Genomic DNA, 10487 nt, shown 5'->3' with positions numbered 1-10487 from the left:
CTCTGATTAGTCTGAAATGTTGATAATACTTTGGACTCAGGAGTGGTTGAGATGAGACATTAAGTTGAAGTTATGTTACAGAGCTTATTGCACAAAGAACTGTAAATCTCAAGTATTTATTTTATTGTGTTGAGAATAAATGACTAAACCACTCTCTGCCACAATGATAGACAGGATACTGGGCTAGAAGTATCTGTGGTCTGACTCACTATGGCATTTTTTATGTTCTTAAAAAGATGCCTGATCCTCTAGGGAATGTCCAGATGAGTGCAGATGTGTGGCATGTGGTGCTGCAGACATATCTGCAGCATCACTCATGCTCGTGCAGGCATTCACCACGCTGTCACTTTGCAGTGCAGCAGTGGGGAGAAAAGGGGGTTGACCTTGGGAAGTCCCAGGGTCAAAAAACCCATGCCTAAAAAAAGCAAGGCGGCACACATGGTGGTAGAATGTGTTGTTGCAACCTGTCCCCAGGAAAGACTTATGCCACACATGCTCTGGCACATAGCAGGTTACCCTGGGTAGGTTAGGAGAGGCTGGGACCAGCAAATATGCAGCAACTTTACGTGGGGTCCTGGGGACAGCTGGAGCATGGCTTTGAGCCATTTGGCCCCCTACCCGCCACACACTAGTTTTGGGCAGCTCATGCTGCTGCCACATGTGCCGTCCTGCTTTTTTTAGGCATGGGTTTTTTTTACCTTGGAACCTCCTGGGGTAAACCCCCGCCCCCGCACTGAAAAGTAGAAGCATGGGGAATGACTGCATGTGCATCTGTGATGCTGCAGATGGGTTTGCGGCACCACATACTGTATGTCTGCGCTCATCTGCCCTAGTGAGTCACATCACAGATAGCCCAGTGTCCTGTCTGTCACAGTGGCAGACAGTGGTCTAGTCATTTATTCTCAACAAAATAAAATAAATACTTGAGTTATAGTTCTTTGCACCGTGCTTTAAATACTGTACTTGAGAGTTACAGTAAAGCACTGTGCCACTGCTACTTGTCTCTGGGGAAATACATGTTCCTGCTTGTGGGAACCCTTGTCTAAGCATATGTCAATATCTGTCCTTTCAAACCAACCAAAAAGGAAGTTTAAACTATTTTATCCAATTATTATTTAATATAAGATACAGAAATTCTCTGTGGAGCAGCAAATGAAACCTAAATTCCCTCCCTCTGACTTTGTCCCAGCATGACTACTCTAGCAACTAGATCATCATGCTAACTTAGTGTCTCCATTCCTGGCACACAGTGTGGTTGTTACGGAAGTTTCTTGGGAAGTAGGAGATGTCGGCTGAATCCTGCTTGGCCTGAAGAGGGAATTGGACCAGGTTCTCTTAATTCTTTGGAGAGTGCACTGATCATCAGTAGGTGTGTCTACACATGAGCATTAATGCACATTAGCCTATTTTAATGGGCATTAAAGTGTCACAAAAAGTGCTCTTTCACTAATGTGCACTGAAATAGGATAATTCGCCTTTTACTAATACTTCAGTGGAAGTACTGAATTTAATGTGTACTACCAAATGCACATTAATGAACATGTAGACACACCTGTAGTTACATAAAAGGGAGAAACCTCCTCCTTAAGCTGACTTCTTCTAAAGGAAAGTGGCAACCATAACTACATTTTGGCCAAAGCCTGGGTATGTCACTGTTTAGTAAGCGTTATCAGAGAACACCTACTAGATAATGGCCTTTAGAGGACTTATGTAGAAAAAGACCTAGGGCAGAATCCTATTTCACTTTCTGTGTTCAAATACAGTTACCAAGCTTTGAAACTACCATTTTTGGCACTTATGCACAATTTGTGTTCCTACTTCCAGAGGCATAGTCAAGCAGCTTCACATTAAGGGCAGCCATGGTGTGGTCAGGACAGCACTTCTGTAGCAATGGCTGCTTTTCCACTTTCCCACAAAGACAGTGGCCAGGGCTGCTGATCTGGCTATCCACCATCTACTTCACCCACATGTGTTAGCATCCACACAGCTGCTGAGCATGCACAGCAGACTGTATTCTGGTTAGGCAGGCACAATTTCATATGCATGAACCACAGTATAAATCCCCAGATTATGGCCCAACAATTATCAGAAGAAGGAGGATCCTTCCAAAATGTATTAGGGCCCCCAGAGGAGTTTTGAATCCCAAATAAGTTTGTTATTTAGATGTATATGCTATTGAAACAAGATGAATAATATTACCATTAATTTTATCTGGAAAGTATTTCTTCCCCGTCCTTTCCTTTTAAAAAGCTAATGATGAAAAAATGCAAGTTGAGGATGGCCTGTGAAATTCCATCAGGTATTTACCTTTGTATACAGCAACCAGAGTTTAGCAAAGGTTATAAGGGCAAATCAATATGCTTTTTTTTTCTCCTCCCCAACCTGCAGCCTGATGTTTGAGGATCCTGCAGCAAAAGCAATGTTAACCTTGGATGCAAAATATCCTCAGAAAACATCGTTCTTTACACTGCCATAAGGACAGAGCTGTTTTTAAATGAACATGCAAGCTCAAAGGCCTAACCTGCATAAGATATGGTCAATAAATCAATCTGTCTTGTTCCAGCCTCTGACTATTAAATTAATATCTTTGCTGATTATCTCCTGCCAGAAATTCTTTGGTCATCCTTTGGCCAGGCTTTATTTTGGGAGGTCAGTGTAGCAAATAATTTCTTTTAATTGACCAAAAAAAAAAAAAAAATCCATCTGAGTAATTTGATGATTAGATTTCCCTTCTCTCGCCAGCTGGACTTATCTCCTTTTTGCTCCAGGTAAATGCTGCTTGCTTGCTTGCATCTATTTGTAATGCTTACAAAATGAGCTCCTGTCAACCAGTATCAGAAGTTATTCTGTTTTTCTCTTCTCCTCAGTTGTAGCATAAACTCAAAGAACAGGCCATTTGATAAATGGAATTTGTCATCGCAAAAGCTTGAGCAGTCTTTTAATAAAACATACAGGTGAACAATCTTAAATATGGCAAGTTATTTTCTCTGAATAAATGTTGTAGAGAAAAAAGACACAGAAACCATAATGGCTCAGCATGAACATTTACGATGTAAATAAATGAGTAGTTATTTCTTTTTTCTTTTTTTTTTTTTAAAGAATCTGGAGTAAGTCTTGGCCTGAGGTGAGAAAAGATTCTCTTCTTTCATTCCCCAAAAACCTGCTTCATTTATGCCACTTTGACACAGACTTACATGTAGGACCAATACCAAGCCACATCCCAAGATAACACTATAAGGGAATCTCCAGGAATAACTCTGATTTAAGGAAAGAGCTTATGTCTCTGTCATTTGGATGGGTGGTAGCCCTGCTGAGTGCAACAACTTGATTCATAGACACCATGAATATCAGAGAACTTGCCCGCAAGTTTGAAATTATACTAGATTTACAGACCTTTAGAAGACAGATTTACTCCTGTACTACACTCCTGTACTAAGGTGCAAGTCAGCAGTAGGCAGGGAATAAGGCAGCCTCCAACGTAGATAAGAGAGCCCTTAAAACTGCCCTAAGATGCACTACTACTTCAGGGGTTCCTTGGGAGGTTTCTGAGGATGAAGAATTGCTGAGGCAGATGTCTGCCCAAGTGACCCTCAAGCAATGATGAATTGGATTAAAAAAGCCCCTCTGTTCCATATTTACTTTGCTATTACATGCTTTATTGCTCCCTCTAAAGTCAGAACAGGCTTACAGTTCGATAGTGAACTGTAAGACATTTATATAGAAGTATACCAGCTCATTATCTGTGTCCTTGTGAGGTACCTTGCTATTTGTCCCAGATGAAGCTGATGGCTAAACACAAACAACCTCAGAGTATTAATTAATAGTACAAAAGCATGTCACTTAAAAGGGCACACATCATGTAAATCTCATCTAGCTGTTTTTATAGCATAAAGTATTGTCCTGTCAAGTGTAAGCAATACAGTGCAGTGTCAGCTGGACATAGATTTGAACTGCAACAATGCAAAGTTCAATTACTCCTATGCACAATGCCAATTCCCATAATGATGTAGTCCATTTGTGACAATTAAAAAGAGAGACTAATGTCTTCCAATAATAGGAAAGCCTTAATTTGGTTTTATTTGTTTTTTCTTTCTTTCCTCAGCTAAGGGAAGAAATAATAGTCATTGTTTCTGTAGCTTGATCTAGCAAGAGTCTATATGCTACTTTCTAATAATTGGCTTTTGGGGGGCTCCAGTCAGCCCAGCTGTGACTGATATAAAATATGGCTACTGTGCTATTCAAAGATCTAGCAAAACAATCTTGCAGTTCATTTCAAGCAGAATAATTTGCTAACATTATTGTGATAAACAGAGCATTTGCTAATCCCACCTTTCCTACGACAATGATTCTTGATTTTTAAAAGTGACTAAAAGGATGGTGTTAGTCTTCAAATGACTCCTACTAAGAGGACCTGAAAATGTCAGCTGACTGAGAAAGCATCCGTTATTCACGCAGTCTCTCCTGGTGAGCACGTGTCACTTATGCTCCAAGATCTTCACAGGCTGTTTCCCTCTCAGATTTGAAGATGTTGAGTTGGACCTCAAATGTCTCCACAAATGTGAGACTTACGATATCTTACCCTCTCTGTGCTTGGCTAGGACATTTGTGGTAAGTGCTGAAATGTGAATGGAAGCTCATTCCATTTAATAGGGAGGGGACTCGCAGAAGATTTCATTCTCTGATGAGCCCTCACTGTGGGAACTTACTTTCCCTTATGTCTTTATGTTTAAAATAGCTTGACTTTGCAATCTCCTACACATACCTCAAACTTGATATAATTTACTAATGTCTGAATTTAAAAAAAAGCACTTTGCTGTGTCAAGGGAATGGATTATCTAATTAAAAATCTGGTTACTTGGCTCCAAACGAATGAGCCTCCAAACTTACGTCTCCAAAAAACGAGTTTCCAAAACCTTGAATGAAGTGCATTCTGGATGAGATTTGCAGCAAACATTCTATGTAGTGGGAAGAATGTGTCAACTAATAGGAAGTAAAGAAAAGGATATCTGAAATCCTGTCATTTGTCTGCAGCTACCCAGCATTATGATATTTGCCTTCTTGCTTTAAGTTAGGCATTTCTTTTAATATGACATTCAGAATCCAAAAAACTTTTTGCCTATGCTTATTGGCCTATGGCCATTGTAGTGCTCACAGGCCTACTCACTCTTGGTACTGTAGCCTAGAGACTACCTAGAAAGTAGTATATCTGAGTTCTAGGCCCTCCCCATCCTGAGAGAGGGTTACACACACATATGCATTCATTTTCACTTGCTAGGAACAGATCCTAAATCTAAGTCCAAGTTCTAGGTAGGTCTAAGGCATCATCTGACTCTCCTGTTAAATATGGACTGCTTGGACAGAAAGAAATAAGAATAGTCTAGAAGAAGATCAGACAAGAAGGAACCTGACCCTGTGTTCTAGTGAGAAGGGCTCTGTATTCTATCATAACAATGTTTGTACAATTTACCCAGTAACTTTTTAATGGAAAATATGTAAGTAAACCCAGGAGGAAGGACTAGAACCTAGGGCTTCACTAAACTACAGAATCAGGCCCTCTCTTTATTGGTTCTCATTTGACTCCATCAACATTGCATTCTTAGGTGTTCAGGGGCCTAGCTTCAGGGTGGATCATATAGAATCATAGAAATTTAGAGTTGGAAGGGGTCTCAGGAGATCATCTAGTTCACCCCCTGCTAGATCATCCTAGTCAGGTCTTAAAACTTCCAAGGATGGAAATTCCATCATTTTCTGGGTAACCTGTTCCATTGTTTTGCTATCCTCCTAGTGAGAAAATTCTTCCCAAGATCTAAGTCACGTGCCCCAGCCACCTCACTATTTTCTTTGTCCTCTGCTGGACTCTCTCCAATTTGTCCACATCCTTTCTGTAGTGAGGGGCCCAAAACTGGACACAGTACTCTAGATGTAGCCTTACCAGTGCTGAATAGAGGGCAATAATCACTTCCCTTGACTGCTGGCAATATTCCTACCAATGCAGCTTAGTATGTCATTAGCCTTCTTGGCAACAAGGGCAAACTGCTGGCTCATATTCCACCTCCAGCGTTTCATCTGGAGAACAGATATAGAGCCCTACCAACAGAGGGCAAGGAACATGGTCCATTGGTGGAGGAGGAAAGGTCAGGCCTCCCCACAGTAGGAAGGATCAAGAGAGAAGACCACCACTAAGATGAAGTGATGGATAGTAGTGTTTGGACACTCCTTTCTCTGGGGGACAGAGGGATCCAGGTGTCAACCTGACCTGCTCTCTTGGGAAGTCTGCTGTTTGATCAGGGCCAATATGTCACAATGGTATTACAATGACTCATCTGGCCCCCTGACTACTACCCCATGTTACTCATCTATCTGGGAATCAGTGATATTGCCAGGGGAGACCCTGAGGTTCACAGAGGGATAGAGGCCAAAGCCCTGAGGTAAGTGAGGAAGTGGGTGACCTGGATGAAGAGCAAGCAGGAGGGGGCTACAAAGGAGGTGTAATAATTCTTCCTGATAAATCAGGGCATTTGACTAGTTACCTCTGCTGTCTGTACACAAATTTGTGGAGCCTGGGAAACAACCAGCAACAATTGGAAATCCTTGCACAGTCATGGAACTATGATGTGATTGGAATAACAGAGGCTTGGTGGGGTAGTTCGCATGACTGGAGCATTATTGTGGATGAGTATAAACAGTACAGCAAACACAGGCAGGGGAGAAGAGGAGGAGGAGTGGTACTTTCTGTAAAAGGGCCATATGATTGCTCAGAGCTTCAGTATGAAATTGGAAACAGGCCTGTTGAAAGTCTAGGGGTTAGGGTCAGAGGAGAGAGCAACAAGGTTGATGTCATGGTGCGGGGTGTACTATAGACCACCAGATCAGAAGGTAGTGGGAATGAGACTTTTTTTCAGGCAGCTAATGGAAGTTTCCTGATCACAGGCCCAGGTTCTAATGGTGGATTGTAATCACCATGACATCTGCTGGGAGGGCAATACAGCAGTGTGCAGGCAATCCAGAAAGCTTTTGGAGAGTGTTGGGGACAACTTCCTGGTGCATGAGCTGAAGCAGCCATCTTGGGGCTGTGCTCTTCTTGACTTGCTGCTCACAAACAGAAAAGAATTGGTGGGGAACATAGTAGTGGATGGCAACTTGGGCAGCAGTGATGGCAAAATGATTGCGTTCAGGATCCTGAAGAAAGGAAGGATGGCGAGCAGCAGAGTAAGGAAAATGGACTTAAGAAGAGCAGTCTTTGACACGCTCAAGGAACTGATGGGCAGGATCCCCTGGAAAGCCAGTCTGAAGAGGAGAGGAGTTCAGGAGAGCTGGTTGTACTTTAAGGAAGCCTTACTGAGAGTGCAAGAAGCAACCATCCTGATGTGCAGGAAGATTAGCAAGTGTGGCAGAAGACCAACTTGACTTAGCAAGGAACTCTTCAGTAACTTAAATCACAGAAAGGAAGCTTAGCTGAAGTGGACATTTATCTGAAGTGGCATGCAGGAAGGAATTCAAGAAGGCTGAAGTGCGATTGGAGTTTCAGCTATCGAGGGACACGAAGGGTAACAAGAAGGGTTTTTACAAGTACGCTGGTAGCAAGAGAAGGATCAGGAAAAGTGTGGGTCCCTTACTGAATGGGGGAGGCAACCCAGTGACAGAGGATGCAGAAAAGACTGAAGTGCTCAATGCCTTTTTCACTTCTGTCTACACAGGCAAGTTCAGGTCCCAGACTGTGCTGAACCTGGCAGCAGAGCTTGGGGAGGAGGTGAGCAGCCAACAGTGGTGAAAGAACAGGTTAGGGAGTATTTAGAAAAGCTGGACATATACAAGTCCATGGGGCCTAAATGGGGTGTACTCGAGGGTGCTGAGGGAATTGGCTGATGTGATTGCAGAGCCACTGACCATTATCTTTGAAAATTCATGGTGATCAGGAGGGGTCCCGGATGATTGGAAAAGGGCAAACATAGAGCCCATATTTAAGAAAGAGAAAAAGGTGGATCCAGGGGACTACATGCCATTCAGCCTCACCTTAGTCCCTAGAAAAATCATGGATCAGATCCTCAAGGAATCCATTTCAAAGCACTTGGAGGAGATGGTGATTAGGAACAGTCAGCATGAATTTGCCAAGGGCACATCTTGCCTAACCATCCTGATTGCCTTCTGTGATGATATGACGCTCTGTGGATGTGGGGAGACCAATGGATATGTTATACCTTGATTTTAGCAATGTTTTTGTTATGGTTTCCCACAACATTCATGCAGGCAAGTTAAGGAAGTACAGGCTGGAGTTGGATACCAAACTGGCTGTAACATCAGGCTCAGAGGGTAGTAATCAATGGCTCGCTGTTCAGTTGAAAGATGGCATAGAGTGCACCCTCTACAATTTTGCAGCTAAAACCAAGTTGAGGGGAGTAGTAGATATGCTGGAGAACAGGGCAGGAATTCAGAGTGATCTAGACAAATTGCAGGACAAATACAAAGTCCTTCACTTAGGACAGAACAATCCCATGTGCCACTACAGGGTGGGGGCTGACTGGCTGGGCAGCAGCTCTGCAGAAAATGTCCTAGGGGTTGCGGTGGACAATAAGCTAAATATGAGCCAGCAGCACATTCTACCTAAAAGCTTGTCTAATATCTCTTTTAACTATAAAATATATTACCAGTCAAACCTTCATTCTCACATATTCCTATTTTAATGAATAGACTGTGAAACATAGTCGGAGATCCTTGGACACTTTTGTCAAAGTAGACCCATAAGAGTTTTGAAAATATAGGGCCCCTTATATATAGTCTAATAAAAGATACCAGCTTTACCCAAAGAACCTTGTCTGCCTATGTCCTTAGAGCAACACAGCTACAGCCTATACCCTTAGGGCCTCTTATGTATTTGTGTATAAGAACTCTTTTAAAACCCTAGATATAGGCAGTTTTTAATGCCAATTTTGACACACTACAAAAAGCTTTTCAATCAATGCGTTTTTCCATAATACTATAATGGAACCAATGCATTATCAAATAAAAATTGTTATGCCTGTGTTAGTGCAGAAACTCTTTAAGCTGTGTTACTGGTATCATGAGCTCAATGACAAGGAAAATATTCATGTCTATGTCTGGCAAACCAGGACTGTATTCCCATTTCTAACATAGAAGGAAATCTATTACCAGCTCTCACAGAAACATAGCACCAGACATTCACAGGTCATCACAGTTCTATCCCAATATTGAACATAGCTTGACATTTATGTATGATACAGCCAGACCACTAGGACAAATATTAATATAAAGACTTATTCTCATTTTTGACACAGCCAGAATTCTGTGACAACTTCTGACATAGGGATGGATCCAACACATCCAAAGCTATAGTATACATGACAGTCACTGATAGAGAAAGTGCTCCAGTACATCTCTGAAGTAGCCATGCTGGCATTACATAAAATAAGATTTCATCCCTGTCTCCCACACCTCCTGTACTCTGCTATTGCAGAATTCTGATGTCAACAAAGTATCATCCCTGTTTCTGAAATGTAAAGACAAGTATTAAATCTTTTTTAATAGGCAGAGCTGTCTTGGTATTCTTGACATAATCAGAGATCAGTCTCTATACCTGAATAGCTAAAGCCATGTCTTTGATTCTGACTTGGGAAGAGCTATGTGACAACAGTCAATACAGGGAAAACATCCTCCTACATAATAATAGGTCTGCAGCAAATGCTGAGCTCCATGCCCACTTCTGTGGCAAACACTGAAATGCCATTCTCATCTTTGACAGAGCCAGAGCTCCATCCACATCTCTTATGAATTGGGGCACAATGACAACCATTGGTACAGCAAGAGCTGCAGCCTCATCTCTGATAGGGGACAAGACTGTCACAGTAGTTTTCATAAATAGAACTGTGTCCATATCAGTGACAAAGCCAGGACTTTAAACTTTTTTTCTGATATTGCCTGGTTTCTGTTGATATCATTCACAGTTGTATTCTCATCTTTGATATAGCTAGGGCTTCATGACAGGAGTTAATGTACTCAGAGATCCATCCCTATCTTTCATGTAGGTAGCTTTACATGGCAAAACATTTCTACAGTGGGTTTCTCTCTCATTCTGTGACATACTCATGGTGCCTTTCCTCTCTCTGACATAGATGGGTTGTTATGTCAGCAGTTGCTAATACTCTGTGCTTCATTTCTTACTTCCTACATAGTGAATGTTCTCATCTCATATACTCACTTGTCCATGGTAAATGTTGATTATAAGCATCTCTTGTCCTTTAGTTTGTGTGACAATTTCAATCTCAGTTCACCGTTAATTATAGCATTGTCAAACTTAAACCATTTGGACTGAAATTTTCCATGCTACATTTCTGCCTCAGGCTGAATTTTATAGGAAAGTTTCAGCTAAAATACTATAACCATTTCTAAAATAAGATTAAGGAATAATACATTGTTTTACCTAGCAGGATTAAAAAAACTCCATTTTTAATCATTATATACCAGGCTTGAGA

This window comes from Alligator sinensis, unplaced genomic scaffold (genome assembly GCF_000455745.1).
Source record: "Alligator sinensis unplaced genomic scaffold, ASM45574v1 scaffold464_1, whole genome shotgun sequence".
Lineage (NCBI taxonomy): Eukaryota > Metazoa > Chordata > Crocodylia > Alligatoridae > Alligator > Alligator sinensis.
The sequence above is the reverse complement of the archived record's forward strand: the minus strand, read 5'-3'. Positions refer to the sequence as shown.